Genomic DNA, 14921 nt, shown 5'->3' with positions numbered 1-14921 from the left:
CAGACCAAGAATCACTCACAGATGTGATCTGCCACATAAATAATTTCTCTGGATTGTTGCACAGAACAAACATGGAATACCAGGATAAACCAAAGTTTATTTGAAATCAGGAGCAAATATTTGCTGAGTATCTCTTGAATATTTGTAGTTTGAATGACCGGGAATATGAAGCTTATATACCCAGTCTGCTGTGCTGTTGGTATTTAAAGGTTCAGATTAGCAAATGTCCCACGTTATGGTATTGCCTGAAAAATTTTATTTATATTGCAGTCACATCCACAGCTTTATGTGGCCTGGAATAAAATATTTCTAGCTATTTGTTTACACATCACTCCAGCAGGGGAATGAAGGCTTTCTCAGCATGATGGGCTCAACTTTCTCACTGTTTCTCACTATCCTTGCTGCAGTTTGGACTTGCCAACTGTTGACACCAAAGCATCAAAATTCAGTTGTGGGAGGGTGTGGAATTTGAGTCAGCTGTCTCCCACATCCAGCTTTTAAGATGATGCAGAGAGAGAAAAACAACTCCGATAGAGCTGGAGAACCTACAGATCCCCAAAGCCACTCCTGCTCAACGCGAGCTTGGGAAGTTCCATGAGGCCTATCCAGCTCTGCCCCTGCTGAATGGATTTGCAGGATGGCAGGATGAACTGATAGAGGGGCTTTGTTTCAAGCCTTCTTTGCAGACATCAGCACTGGATTACAGAAGGGAGTTCAGAGAATCCCTGCCTCAGAGCGTTAGCAGAAACACGGTAGTTTGACACCATTAAGAGCCCCCAGATAGAAGTACAAGATATATCCCTTCAAACAGAACCTTTCAGCAGTGCCCAGTGGTCCAGCATCACCCCTCTCACCCCTCTGCGCCTCCAATACCCCCAACGCCAGCAGTTCAACAGGGCTCTAATGTTTGATCAAGAAAAGGTCTGACCATAGGGGCAACAGTTCACTGTTCATTCCAGGAGCTTTAGGACTCCAATTCCAATCTATCTGCTGTCAGATTCAGGTCAGAGAATTGCCCTTGTCCTCCTGTATCACAGATGGATGCTGGTGCTGAGTGTAAGATTTAACCTTTAATCAATCAGTACCATCCAAGAGCACTTGAGAATAGTCATTCCTTGCTCTTCAATCCATTCACTGTCCTCCAGATGCCACCTGCCTGCATTCTCCCACTTTGTGTTTAAATTAACTCAGTCACAATGACAAAACAACCAGCAGAAAAAAAAAAATAGATGACTGTATGTAGCACTGCCCAGGGCAGAGCATGGGGTGGGTATGTGTGGGTCCAAACAGGCTTACAGTGCTTCAGAAGTGACAGCTCTTCTCCCAGTCCTTCTTAGAAAAGCTCAATCCACAGAAAACAGCATCCTGGTTTGTAAATGCATACGGACAATATCCGAAATCTCTCAAGGAGGAAGCAGCTGCAGATTGCCACAGGCAGTTACACATGAACTAGCTGCTGCTCATACCATGGCTGTAGGGCCTTGTCAGTACCTGAAAATTCCTGGGGGGGAATTTTGTCAGGAGATTCACTGCAGTAATAATGCTTGAATAATGCTCAGGTCTGATTACCAGTCACTTTGGTCTTTGCAGTAAAGACCCAAACTGCCAGCTCTGCAAATTGCATATTGCTCCTGTCTGCAAGGAAAAGAACAGCAGGAGCTGCTGCTGCTGCTCAGGTGAGTGCCAGAAGCACACGTTTCCACTCCACAAAAGTGTCTGGGGCAGGAGGAGGGGTGGCAAAGCAGAGCAAAATCCTCTGCCTGCTGTCAACAATTTGCAGCCACTGATGTTTCAAATCCCTTCACTGCAGTTTCAAAGCCCTCAGCCAACACAGCTCAGCAGAGAGGCTGCGGATCTCTGATCCTGGAGGTGTTTGAGGCCAGGTTGGATGGGACCCTGGGCATTCTGATCCAGTGCTTGGCCCAGTGGCTGTCAGCCCTGCCTGTGGGTCTGGAGGATTGGAACCTGATGATCCCTGAGGTCCCTTCCAACCCAAGCCATTCTATGACTCTATATGATTCTATGAAGCTCATGGAGTCCCTGGTTGCTGCTGGGTGCCCTCTGGATGCTACAGCATCTGCTGTGGGCACCTCATTAGTCCCAACAGTGTGCTCACTTCCCTATGCCCCTCTGTGATCAGTGCTGTAGTGGAGAGAGGAGCTACCTCCAGGTGCCTGACACACCTAACACACTCCATAGCAGTGCTACCAACTGCAAGAGAGACTGGAATTGTTCATTTTTAATAAATATTGCAAAACGGTCCCAACAACAACAACGAGCCTATAAATTTGTGATTGGGATTAGCCAAGCAAGCACAGCTGACCTTACACAAGAACAGACAAAATGCATCACACAGAAACCTCCTCCTCCCTCTGCAGGCTCCAATGGCTTGGAGGATAAAGCAAATGCTTGTTCTTCAATTAAGCCTAGTTCTTAGAAGCATAAAATATTATTACCCAGAAGAGAATATTTACTGCTAATTGCTCCTTTCAGATTTGTAAACAAGGATAACTCATCTGAAGATTTATTTTCTTCCAAGGAGGACACAAAAGCCTGCTGCAGTCTTTCCACAGAAGATGATTTCTTGATGTCAGATGTTGCATTCTGGCACATACTGCTTGTGGCCAGGCTAGAAGGCACGGGTTATGTCCTGGAGTGTTTCGATAGGAATTTCAGGGTGGAAGGATAATAAAGGAGTGGTAACTGCTGGGCAAGGGCAAACTACAGACAGAAACAGGAGAATAAATCACTCACTTAGGGTTATTTGTTAATTCTTGATGATTGTGTTTCAATTCACTTTGTGCTGTCTTTCTCTGAACTGCCCTGATCAAGTTATGGTTGACCTTCTTTGTCTTTTTAAACACGGAATTGACTTCGTTTCTATTTTTATTGGGCTATCTAATCCCTTTTTGGACTGGTGACATTAATATCCTCAGGGGACTGTCTCGGCTCCAAGTCAGTGAGCTGTTTGGCTTTCCTTTTTCCATCTATACACAGCAAAGGCATTACTACTGTCAATTAATTCAATAATCCACTGGGTAGAGGAGCACCTTTCCAAGAATCTTGTATGAAGTGTCTTGTGAAAGTGTCAGGCTCCACTGGACTTCCAAACCGAGCTTTCTGAACTGACAGTAAGATGTGTGGTTTAGCAAGCATTAACATACATGCAGATTTAATCTGCCTTAATCAAGCTGAAGGATGATTATGAAAAAAACTAGAAAGGTGGGATCTTAAGCCACATAAATGGGAAGACTATTGAGTTAAAATGATCAGGGTACTGGTGCAATGCATGATGTTGTGAGAAAGACACGGATCCAGGGTTGGGACAAATTTTGGGGCACTGAGATTCTTCAAACTCTGTATGCTGACTTGGGCACTGGTCACAATTCAGTGCTTGTGGGCCTGGAGTGACAAGATGAATGATGAAAAGAGGAATACATCAGAAACACTTTGTCTTCTTGATTCCAACACTTTCGTCTACTTAATCACTGACATAAAAATTGGTTTCTGAGCCCAGAGGGTCCCTAGGGGTAGATGTTTGAATATCTCACAATGAAGGGACACAGAGAAATACTTTCTTGGTATTTGGGTGGAGTGTTTCTGCTATTTACTTTAAATATTGAAGCTGGGGAGCGTGGGGATCCACATTCAAGATTTGTCGTTGTTTCCATCCCAAGCACTGCACAGAGGCTGGGTTGTACAGCAGCCTAAGCAGTGCCCAGGGCAGAGCTGCATGCCTGAATGTCCTACTTGTTCTTTGCTCTGCTTCAGCTTCTCAAAGTATTCATCAATTGAATTTGGTCTTTTTTCTCATGGACAGATGAAAACCACCTGGTGGAGTTAACAGAAGAGGTCCGACCTTCAGTGCCACATCCTCACCCCCTTTAGCTTCACCTACACTGAGAAGTTAAAGCGTGCCAGGAGCCATTGCTAGAGCACAAGCATCTTTCCTGTCAACAGGGAGTGCTGCTGGTCACATCTCCAGCCTGAGCCAAGAAGCGTTTCCTGGATGGGACAGGAGTCAACACACACCAGCATCTGTTCCCAACAGATTTTTTGGATGAGGCCCCCTCTCTCCAAGGCCAAGTTTAATACAATGTAGAGTGTTCTCTGCTGGTTGCTGCCCAGGGCCAGGGAATGCATTTAACTTATGGATATTGCTTCTTGCTTGGACTCCATTGTACTGATGCAATGCAGTTTTGAAACCATGACCACAAGGATCCCAAAACAAAAAGCACCACGAGTGGCAGAGAGCTGCTTGCTTGCTTGCTTGCTTACCCCCTATATGATGCCCAAAAAGCCAACAGCCTTGTTTAGCACTCCCTGGAGACACCATCACACACAATCTCTGTTTTAGACCATGCTAACATGTTGGAGAAATGGCTTTTGAGCAAGCACACGATTACAAGAATCACGCGTATCCAATCCTTCCATTTCCCCCAAATCTTCTATCCAAGTGATCTCCAGTTTCAATGACCTCATTTTCCAAAAGTTGCATTTCGTGGTGCTGTCTGCCTGAGTAGTGAAACACCCACAGAAAAATCAACAGCAATGGTAAAATCTGTCTTAGACATGCGCAAAGAAGGGCTGGGTTGGGACGCCTGGATTGGATGTGGCACAGACTGCTTTGGGATCTGCAGCTCCCTTTACTTAGCACAGTTTATCTTGTATTACTCTTGGGCACAGGAGGACAGGCACAGAATCTTCAAAGCAGCCTTTCTAAAAATAAAAGACTAAAGCACTCACTATGAGGGTCGTGCTGCTGCTGGGATCTCAGTGAAGAATTTAAAGTCTGACTGCATCTCCAGGGTCAAAAGCCTCATGTCAACACAATAGGGAAATGCAATGTCCATGAGTATCCTATGGCAGGGGAAGGCAGGCACTGTTCCCAGACACACGCTGCTATTTTTAAAGGAGTTCTGTCTTATGAAACAGATGAGCCTGTGTTGGAGCTTTGAGTAGGAAGCAAACATGTGTGTGTTAACTGAGCTAGCAGGAAGATTGTGTGAATTACTGTACTTCTGTATGTTTGAAATGGAGAGACAGCCGTGTGGACACAACCCAAGAAAGCAGAAAAGATAGAAGAGTGGCATCAAGTCCATGCATCAATATCCCAGATTAAAATCATCACTGTTTTGTGCACTTTATAGAAAACAGCCCAAGGATCAGGTGAGGTGAGGGTGTGCTGAAGCACAGCGCTGCCTTACCTGGCTGCTAATAGCTCTTGGGTAACTTTACATCACATCTTAGCAATTGCAGTCTTAGTAGTTAAGACCTGGTAGATTTTTCTTGTTTAAATTAAAAGAAAGGCTCTTTAGCAACGAGAGCAAAACTTGATTTACGATGTGCAGTGGAAGGAGAAACCAAGGAAGCCAATAAGGCCATCTATCTTTTCTTTGGAGTTGATTCTTTATCTGCTGGGTATTCAGTATCCTCCCTGCGACCACTGTTTCAGAAGTGATAGCCATATCTCAGCTACATCTAAGCAAAAATCACAGCTCTGTGTGGCACTGCCTGCAGCAGCAGAGCTTGTTCATGCTCCCTCACAGTGAGGGGAGGTTGGAAGCACTTCCATCTTCTTACCAGGTGGTTTGCAGCTTCACTGGGCTGCTTTAACTCATTGTGAGCCAAACCACAAACCAGGTCCCTAGGGCAATTGGAGTGAGACAAGAAAACAAAGGTAAACCCTGTTGCTATTTCCTCTACTTTAAGTTTCAAGAATATCTCCCAAAAGCTTTTCAGGTGCACCGTCTTACAGCCACATCTCATAACGAAAAATCGCTCACCTCCTGATGGGGGTTTGGGAGGCTTTGTGAAAAGTTGGTCCTGTTCCACATCGTAGTAGGCAGCTGTCAGGCAACAGCACGAGCTGTAAAACGCCTTTGTCAGGGAGCAGAGCGGACCAGCTGCTTCCTGAGGCACAGAGAGCCAGGAACCAAGAGTGATAACCCAGCATGATGAGACCTCACAGGAGAGACTGTGTCCCAGAATGAGGCAGATCCAGAGAGAGCAATCACAATCAGTTTTGGGAGCACCACTTTTTTACTTTGACATCAGGCCACAGCTAAACAATACAAAGCATCCTTTCAGGGTCTTTATCGAGGACTCTACTGCAGCATCCATCTCCTTGTAAATCAGCCGAGTTCTCAGAATTAGATCACGTGAGCCCTACATGGGGGAGACATCCTCTGTCTGACGAGTGCATTAAGTGGTGAGTGGGATGACATACAGACTAGAAAGCAGAGCACTGCTCACAAACCTGTGTGGCGAGAGCAAAGGGCTCAGGCTTTGTGTTGTATCTCCATCGATTAATTCATCTGCTGCAATGTTTTCTCTCTTCCAAGCCTCCACTCCAGCATCACCTAAAGATAGATACCATTCTTCCCTCAATATCTCAGGAGGCCATTAGTAAAAGCAGTGCCATTAGCCTGGCTAATGAGGCACTAAATCTAGTCTAATAACCACATACGTTTTTTTCTTGCACAAAAACAACTACTCTTACTAGTAACACACTGAAATACCTTCAGTGCATTCCGTTTGCTCTTGTCTGAAGGGCAGGAGACAGGGTGAGGCCTGAGAAATACAATGTGATGCTAGAACCAAAAAGTTAAACAAAATCTGCCTCCTTCAAAAGCATAACAGTCTTTATTTGTCCAGGTGATACCAAGCTTTCCACTTTGACTCCCAAGTCTTGGATCATAGAATCATAGAATCACCAAGGTTGGATAATATCATCCAGTCCAACCATCCACCTATCAGCAATGGATCCCTTTAAACCATGTCCCTCAACATCCAAATGTTCTTTGGACATTTCCAGGGTTGGTGACTCCACACCTCCTTGGGCAGCCCATTCCAGTACCTGACCACTCTGTTGGAGAAGTATTTCCAAATATCCAACCTGAATCTCCCCTGGTACAGCTTGAGGCCAAACCCTCTTGTCCTATCGCTGGTTGCATGAAAGAAGAGGCCAAGAGAATGAACCAGACTTCCTGACTGTAGCACTTCATTCTTGCTGAGGATTGCCATGTCCTTCTCCTGATAGGCTTCTGTAATCCATGCATTTGCCACCTTTAGGCTACGATCTGGGGACTCACTCCTCATTACCTGTACACCAACAATCACAAAACATGGATATCTGTATCCCAATGGCTCCATCAATCCAATGGCTCTCAAAACAAGGCATGGGAACAAACTCCTGCGCACCGCTGATATGTGGCTATGGGGAAAGCTGCTCAAGAAATGCAAGGAACTCTTTTTTATTTCTTCAGGAAAGATTTCAACATCTCAGTTTTGGAGAATATCCTTCCCGTTCTGAAATTCTCCCAAAACTTCCTTCACCGTCACAAAACACAACTAAGCCAGAAAACACTGTAGCCTTAAATCTATCCTGAATTTGGGAAGGTGGAATGACAGAGAATCTGCACAATATTGCTGGTGCTCTTGATTGTACACGGAGAGCAATGACATATTATTATATCTGACAGCATCTGTCATGAAAGCAGATAGATTATGGATAAATCCCATGGGAAAAATCTATGTTCTGTAACATGCTGATATTCAGTCCAGTCCCAACCAAGCTAATTCTGGACATGGAAACAGTATAGTTGTGTCAGTAAGATGTTCCACTCCAATAAATTAGCCTTGCTAATTGACCCATCATAGCTCCTTTCTGAGAGGCGTGTGACCTGTGGCAAAATGAATTTCCATGACTGTCATCCACAGCTTCCCACAGAAAAGAGAGCACACGTAACTCTAGGAGACCAGAATGGCAGACCCAGATGTAAAAAAAGAACTAGTCTCAGAAGATGCACAATTGCACAGAGGTTCATCCTAGCAAGAATCAACCTTAGTTTATGCTTCTTTTTGCACTGGGGCCTTGAAAGCAGGCCACACCTGCTAAGATTAAGGTGTTTGTGACCTGAAGATTTCCTGGAATCAGCCACATTCCCAAGGGCAGTTGGTGTGTCCTTCTATTTAAAAGCCCTTAATAACTTTTTTCTCCCCCCCCCCTTCAATTTGTCCATTCTATCCATACATATTCCAACATTCTGTATTTAATAATGTGTACTTCTGTATTTTCTACATTTTCCTTTCCCTTTCTGAAAGGTTATAATGATGGGGGAAATATACAATGTTCTTCCCAGTTCAAGTAGGGAAGAGAATCTGATTTGTCATTCCCTGTCCTTAGAATGTCTCTGGAGACACTCAAGTGGGAAAGGACTGGGAGGAATGAGGGACATGATTTAGTGAGAACTACTGGTGACAGCTGGATGGTGTGACTGCATGACCCTGTAGGTCTTTTCCAACCTCGGTGGTTCTACGATTCTAAGATGTGAACCCAAAGGCAATTTATGGAGAGAAGGCTGTCATCCTCATTTACTCTATTTTTCTTTCATTTCATTTCCTTCTTTCTGTACCTATATTTCTACTGTAATTACATAGTACGAGTTTCTACTCAATTTAAGAGTTCTTGAAGGACTTTAACCATTCCATTTCTGATTAAGCATTTGGGAAACACGGAGCTTAATTAAAATTGGAGAAAGAAATAGATTTCCATGTTCACTTGAAATTCTGACAAGTGGGAAAACAATCAATTTAAAGTGGATAACAGAAAAACAGATTTACCCATGAAACGAAATTAACAGTAACACCAAATGCTGTTTGTTTGGGGGGAGTCAAAGTTTTTCGTTACGATTTCTGCCTTTTAATTCGTGGGACGTAAAGTAAAACAAAAACCTTTGTTTTAGAATGGAAAACAAAACCTGCTGCTCCTGAGAGAGTGTTTGTGTGGATGTTCTTCTCTGATATTTCAATACAGTGCTTCATCAAACCTGATGTATTTCCATGATGCCTTTTTTCTTTTGACAGACTGACATTTCCCAGCGGGAAATCATTCCCCAGGAACGTTTCTGATGGGTTGTTTCAGATGATGTGCAGTTCTTAAAGCAAAGGCAGAAGGTGTGGGACTCTGAAAGGAGTTATAATAGTTCCACTGGGATCTGGAGGAAGCATGTGGAAGCAGACACATCACTGCGTTTTGCATTCTGCCTGAATGAATTGCATAAGCAAATAGTGGTGCTTCGTGGAGCAGGTGACCCGATGCCTCTTGAGAACCATGAGAACACAGCCTATGTAAAAAATCCTTAATGTGAGACTTAATATCTTGACTTTTAATAAGCATTCCCCTACTAATCTGTTAAGTCTGAAGACTTAAATAGCTGCTCAGGAGCTCAGCAGACTGAATGTACTGCTAAGTGAAAAGCACGCTTACTGAGAGGCGTTTACTTCTTGAAAACAAATGGATTGGGCCTCAGCTTTTAAGGAGAGACCCCATGCAGAGCAGTGAGCACTACGGCCTTTTGCACACACAGATGGCAAGATCTGGCTCAGAATTTAGACCAGGTTAAATCTACGAAGCCACAAGTCGCCATTGGAACTCTTTCACTAAGGAGCATGGACCTGGAAGTCATCATACGCTCAACTCTGAGACTAGGAGAACTACTGATCTTAACCATGAACAGTAAGAGAAGGACAGGAGATATTGTAAGCCAGCAGGCTACAAATATACAAATACAGCAATTTGAAGGAAAAAAAAATAGCAAAAAAAGCAGATATCTGTGAGCAGTTTCTGTTTTATTATTCTATTTCCATTTCCCAGTGATATTCTGTGATTTTACAATGGACTCTATTGCAAATCCTACACTGTCTGAAAGATCTGGTAAAGGGATCTTTTTCCTTCCAATTCAAAAACTAAAACAAAACTAGCACAGGTCTGTTTTAAAACTAATGGCAGAAAATGATTCTTTGGACTGTGTAAACCTATGAAATTCCTTGACACAGCATGTTTGGTAATGGTTTACATGAGTGCAAAATAATGGGCGTCTACAGAAATACATTTGTAAGGTTTGTAGAATGGAAGAAGACATAAAAGCTATATAAAAAAACAAGTATTAATAATTTTTAAATGGAAAGACAGAGTGCATGACATAGAATCATGGAATTATGGAATGGCCTGGGTTGAAAAGGACCACAATGCTCATCCAGTTCCAACCCCCTGCTGTGTGCAGGGTCACCAACCAGCAGACCAGGCTGCCCAGAGCCACATCCAGCCTGGCCTTGAATGCCTGCAGGGATGGGGCATCCACAGCCTCCTTGGGCAGCCTGTGCCAGTGCCTCACCACCCTCTGAGAGAAAAACTTCCTCCTAAAATAGGATGCTTAATAATAGGACAGAAATTGCCTGAGAATGGGTAAATACTCCAGGGATGTACTGTCTGCTTGTCCCATCTCTATGGTAGTCACACAGCCCCTGAAGCACAATGGGAGAGTCCTCTGCTTCAACCAGGCACAGCCATCCTCACGCAGCCATACAGACCAGGGTGCTTTTACAACACTGCAATTTCAAGGAGGCAACTCCTCATTTAAACCGCAGTGCTCACACACACATGGACAGGAATCAATGGCACCTGCACTTTCCATGCACTGTGGTTTATTTTTCTTCGTGGCCACATATGCTCCCAAGTGAGGAGGGAGGAATGTCCTACCAGAGCTCATTCTGGAATGAACTGACGTCCAGGTATTGAAGCTTGTGAAAGCGGGCTCGGTAGAGCAGATGTGCTTGAAGGATACAAATGTTTGCTCAACACATTCATCCTTATCCATTTTCCATAGCTGTGTTTCCTCAAGCTCTTGGAAAGTTTATCAACGTGTTTGTCATTGAAGTTTCCACTTACTTTTGACACCACTGCCTGTTGCTACATGAAATGAATGCGAACACCGCAGACCTATTCACCTGACTGCAGACCTGTTAACAACATTCTTTGCATGCTTCAGTGATTACAGACAAGCCATACATCTAATAAGTGCTTCTGAACTACTGTCAAGCTCCTTTTTAAACCTCATTAAGATTGGATTACTTGGTTACATTAATCCCGGTGGCCCTATGCCAGCGGTCCTGACTCAGACTGGTTATTGTAACACATTGCCTGTAAGAATACAGGAAATGTCAAAGTTCTGAGGCAGAAAGGCAAAAGCAAGCTGCTGTCCCCAAGGCATTTCTTGTTGCATAGTGCTGTCCACAGGATAGATGGAAACCAGCATCCTGTGATTTCAGCACGAAGCGATAACGCTGTTGAGACAGATGTCAGCAGAGGAGAGCTATCTGCCTGCCACCCAGGCACACAAGCATTTCACAGCATCATAAAGGTTGCAAAGGACCGCTGAGATCCCCAAGCCCAACCCACCCCCAGCATGCCCACTGAGCACCACGTCCCTCAGTGCTCCATTTCCAGGATTGTGGAACACCTCCTGGGATGGTGACCCCACCGCTCAACCTTCACAGGTAGGGAAAACAGAGAAATAAAGACTTGATATGAAACACAAAATGCCAGCAGTGGAACATGAGAGATTTGAATTCCTGGCTCTCAAGGTCTTGCTTCACCCAGAAAACCGAGGCTGCCTTTCTTCCCTTGTTACTCTTTTGTTTCATTTGCTTGAATTCAAAAATCAGGATATTGGATACTGGGGTGGTTTCCTATATCACTGAGAGGAAGTTTTCAAAAACATGCCCTGAATCACCAAAGGGGAGAGGTACTGCTGAAATGGCCTTCCTATTCCACAGGGCACTTCAGTGGAAGGTGAAAAAGAGGCACTTAACAAGTGCATTTAAGTTTGCTTTTTATTATTTTTAGGCTTTACTTCCATAACCTCGAGTCTTATTCTGCTTTCTCAACTAGAGCAAAGCCTGGTGCATTTGTTTTAATCCTGACTGTTGCTCTAAGTAGATGAACGTGATTACTCTGGATAGAGAGGTCAAGAGAAAGGCTGTTTGTTGTTTATTTTTCCCTCAGCTGTGGAAGATATTTGAATAGCAAGTATGATCCTGTGCCAAGAAAAGGGGATGCATCCTTTTAAGCAAGCACTCAGCTATGGGAAACTTCCTGTACAACAAGTGCTTTTTCCTTTCTTTCAATAAAAGTATTTTTGTCTGTCTTTTTTGGCTCTGTTGCCCTCTGCTTCATGTTTGTCTTCTCCAACATTTGACTCCTGTGTCAGATCAGACTGATAACTCAGCTTTCTGCTGGTTCCATTCGGTTGCTAACATCCTCAGCAAGGAGGTGCATGGAAAGCAAGTCCAGGTTCCTGGAGCATCAGGATGTGAAGCATGGCTGTGCAACATCTGACTTCTAGCATAAATCACATAAAGAGAGCATAAACTGAAAACATCCACGATCTGCCAATACTAATCTTCACCTTTTCCTCCTCAGGACTTCTACAAAGGCTTTTCTCAGAGGAAAATTAAATGGCAGTAAAATACAGAACGATAGACAAACTTGAGTTGGAAGACCCTCCTGAAGATCTCCAGTCTAACAACTGCTCAGACTGGGCTGACTTCAAAATCAGGCTCAGGGATTCAGTGAGAGCCTGAAAATCCCCAAGCTTGTTTTTTAAAATAGGTAAGTTACCCGAAGCACTGATAGCATCTCCAAGTCCTTTTTTAATAAATAACGTTGAATACACTGGAACTCTTTCCAACGTGGATCAGAAGAAATGCACCAGCATGCTAGGAAATGATGGCTTCATTTATTTCTGCTGCTTGCTTTCTATCTCCAGAGAGGGTCGTTTCTAGGTTTTTCATTCTTACAGAATGTTTTGGAGTTGAATAGGGCACTCCACAGCTTAGAATTGCTGTGTAGCACTTCAACTCCTGTCTTAACTTTAATTCAGGCATAATAAGAGCAGTGTGATTTTGCAGTCCAGCTGCATTTTCACCATTGCACCTACTAGGGATGCACAGGCAGAAGTGCTGTTTGCAGGTAACATTCTACCTGCATTTTGTTGGGTTTTTTTATGTTTTTTTTTTTTTTTCATGTGGATTGAGAGAAAAGTCTGCCTACCATTCAGCCAGTATTATTGACAGCTGTAGGTACTTGGAGAATATTATTTTGTCAATCCTGACATGCCTTATCCAGCTGTTTCAAAGATTTCAAGTGGGAATGAATGAAGCCTTTGTTCAGTCGGCCAATTGCCTTCTGTCTGTGCTCTCAGAGTCTAAGATGAGTTGAACGATTTTATACATAAAGATTCAGTCTTTCACAGCCTAGAACTTGTTATTTTTTTTTCTGGGAAGAAGCTCAAGATTCAATCAGTTGCTCTCATCATCTTATCCGGGAAAAAGTGTCTTGCTTGCTTTCCCCTTATAAAAAGAAGATAAATACATTTGAAAAATCACACATCCTTAAGCAATTCAATTGCATACGCCTTAGTTCAGTCTCTCCACCTCTGTTTTCATTGTAGTGTAAATTGCCTTAGTCCTAGCAACAATCTTTGCCTTTCCTTTTTATATCGCAGTGTGTAATGCAGCATTTATTGACAAACAGCCAATACCCAGGGAACCTGATTACTGAACAAAGAAAATGAATCTTTATTACCAGTTCTTTGGTAAATAAGCACTAAATGATGCAAACCTATTCTGTTATCATAACTCATAAGTCATCCTTCAACTTTGGATGATCCACTGCCAGCTTCATCTGACCCTTCAGGTGGGAGATTTCAATACAGGCATCCAGCTTGGAAAAGGCTGAACTATCCTGACTTAAAGTAGCATAAGTAAGCCATAATTTCTTGGCAAAATAAGTCATTGTAAGGCCCCCAGAATGGCCTATTAATGAAAATGGAGACAGTTGGAGCTAATGACGTCTAACACAAAAAGCCCCCACGGAAAGGAATTATGACTGCTCTTCAAAGGGCTGCAGAAAGCGAAGCCCAAGTCACAGTAAACCCTCTAGCCATCTATTTTAATTAGAACCTGACTGTATTAAGCGTTGCTCTGTAAAATTTCATACCCCAAACCATCACGTTTGGAACTGCTTTAGCTGATTGCTGAAATACGTAGGAGCAGATTAATGAAATGACTAAAAGGTCCTAAAGCTTTCCTTCCTGGGAGGGCTCTCCCATAAAATAAAGCACACATTTGATTCATACTCTGCGAGTCAGATGTTCATCATAGGGAACTACTGTCAAAAATGCTGTGAACAAGATGGGCATCAAAAATCAGATGTGCTCTTATGCTCTTTAAGTGCTCTTACTTACTCCTGTAAGTAAGATTCAAGCATATTGGGCCATGTCTTCATTCACTGCAAACTGTCGTAATACAGTTGCAATGCAGAACAGCCAAGTATGTAGCAAGGAATACAAACTGCCATATAGGGTGGGGTTTTTTTTTCAGGAAAGATTGGATGGGATTCATCCCATCTAACTCGATGTCTGCAGTGTAGCTATTCCCATCTGAACTCCTTGCTCTCAGCTCCTCTTGTAGCCAAGGGAAGAAACAGAGCAGGGCTGTGAGTCAACAGACTGAGTGTAGACGCTGAGTTTAGGGTGATGTGAATGAAGCTGGCCTTTTCCAACTGTCCTGATGAGAAGTCCAGTGATTATAAAGGGAGCCTGAGTACATCAGACCATCTGTAGGTACTTGCTGATAATGATATTCATAGATAATTTTATTCAGCCCTGTCCTACCTAAGATGGCAGTTTGTTCTATACTGGACACGTCGTGAACGCCTCACGCAGAGACTGAAATACTAACAAGATCATCTGCTTAGTATGCAACCTGTTCACTCACATTTATAGCTATTTATCAGCATATTTTCCAGCCCTGTTGCTTGCCAAATGGAGTATTGTGCTGCTAATGACTCTAATAGCTAGCAAAACTGAGGTGACTGCACAAAGATAAGTAAAAGGAAGAACATAGTATGTTCAAGTTTCTTCTTTTTCTTTCCTAACAAAAGACAAGTCATTTGCTTGACTATTGCTTCTTGTCAGTAAGATTTTTGCAAGCAATTTGTATACAATGCAAATGCTGCCAAAGCAAACTCTACAGTCACACTCGGTAACTTCAGGATAACTTTTATAACTATATGG

Source organism: Centrocercus urophasianus, unplaced genomic scaffold, assembly GCF_019232065.1.
Source record: "Centrocercus urophasianus isolate 14NV4802_14NV808 unplaced genomic scaffold, USGS_Curo_1.0 seq_16, whole genome shotgun sequence".
Taxonomy (NCBI): Eukaryota; Metazoa; Chordata; class Aves; order Galliformes; family Phasianidae; genus Centrocercus; species Centrocercus urophasianus.
Note: the sequence above shows the minus strand (reverse complement) of the source record.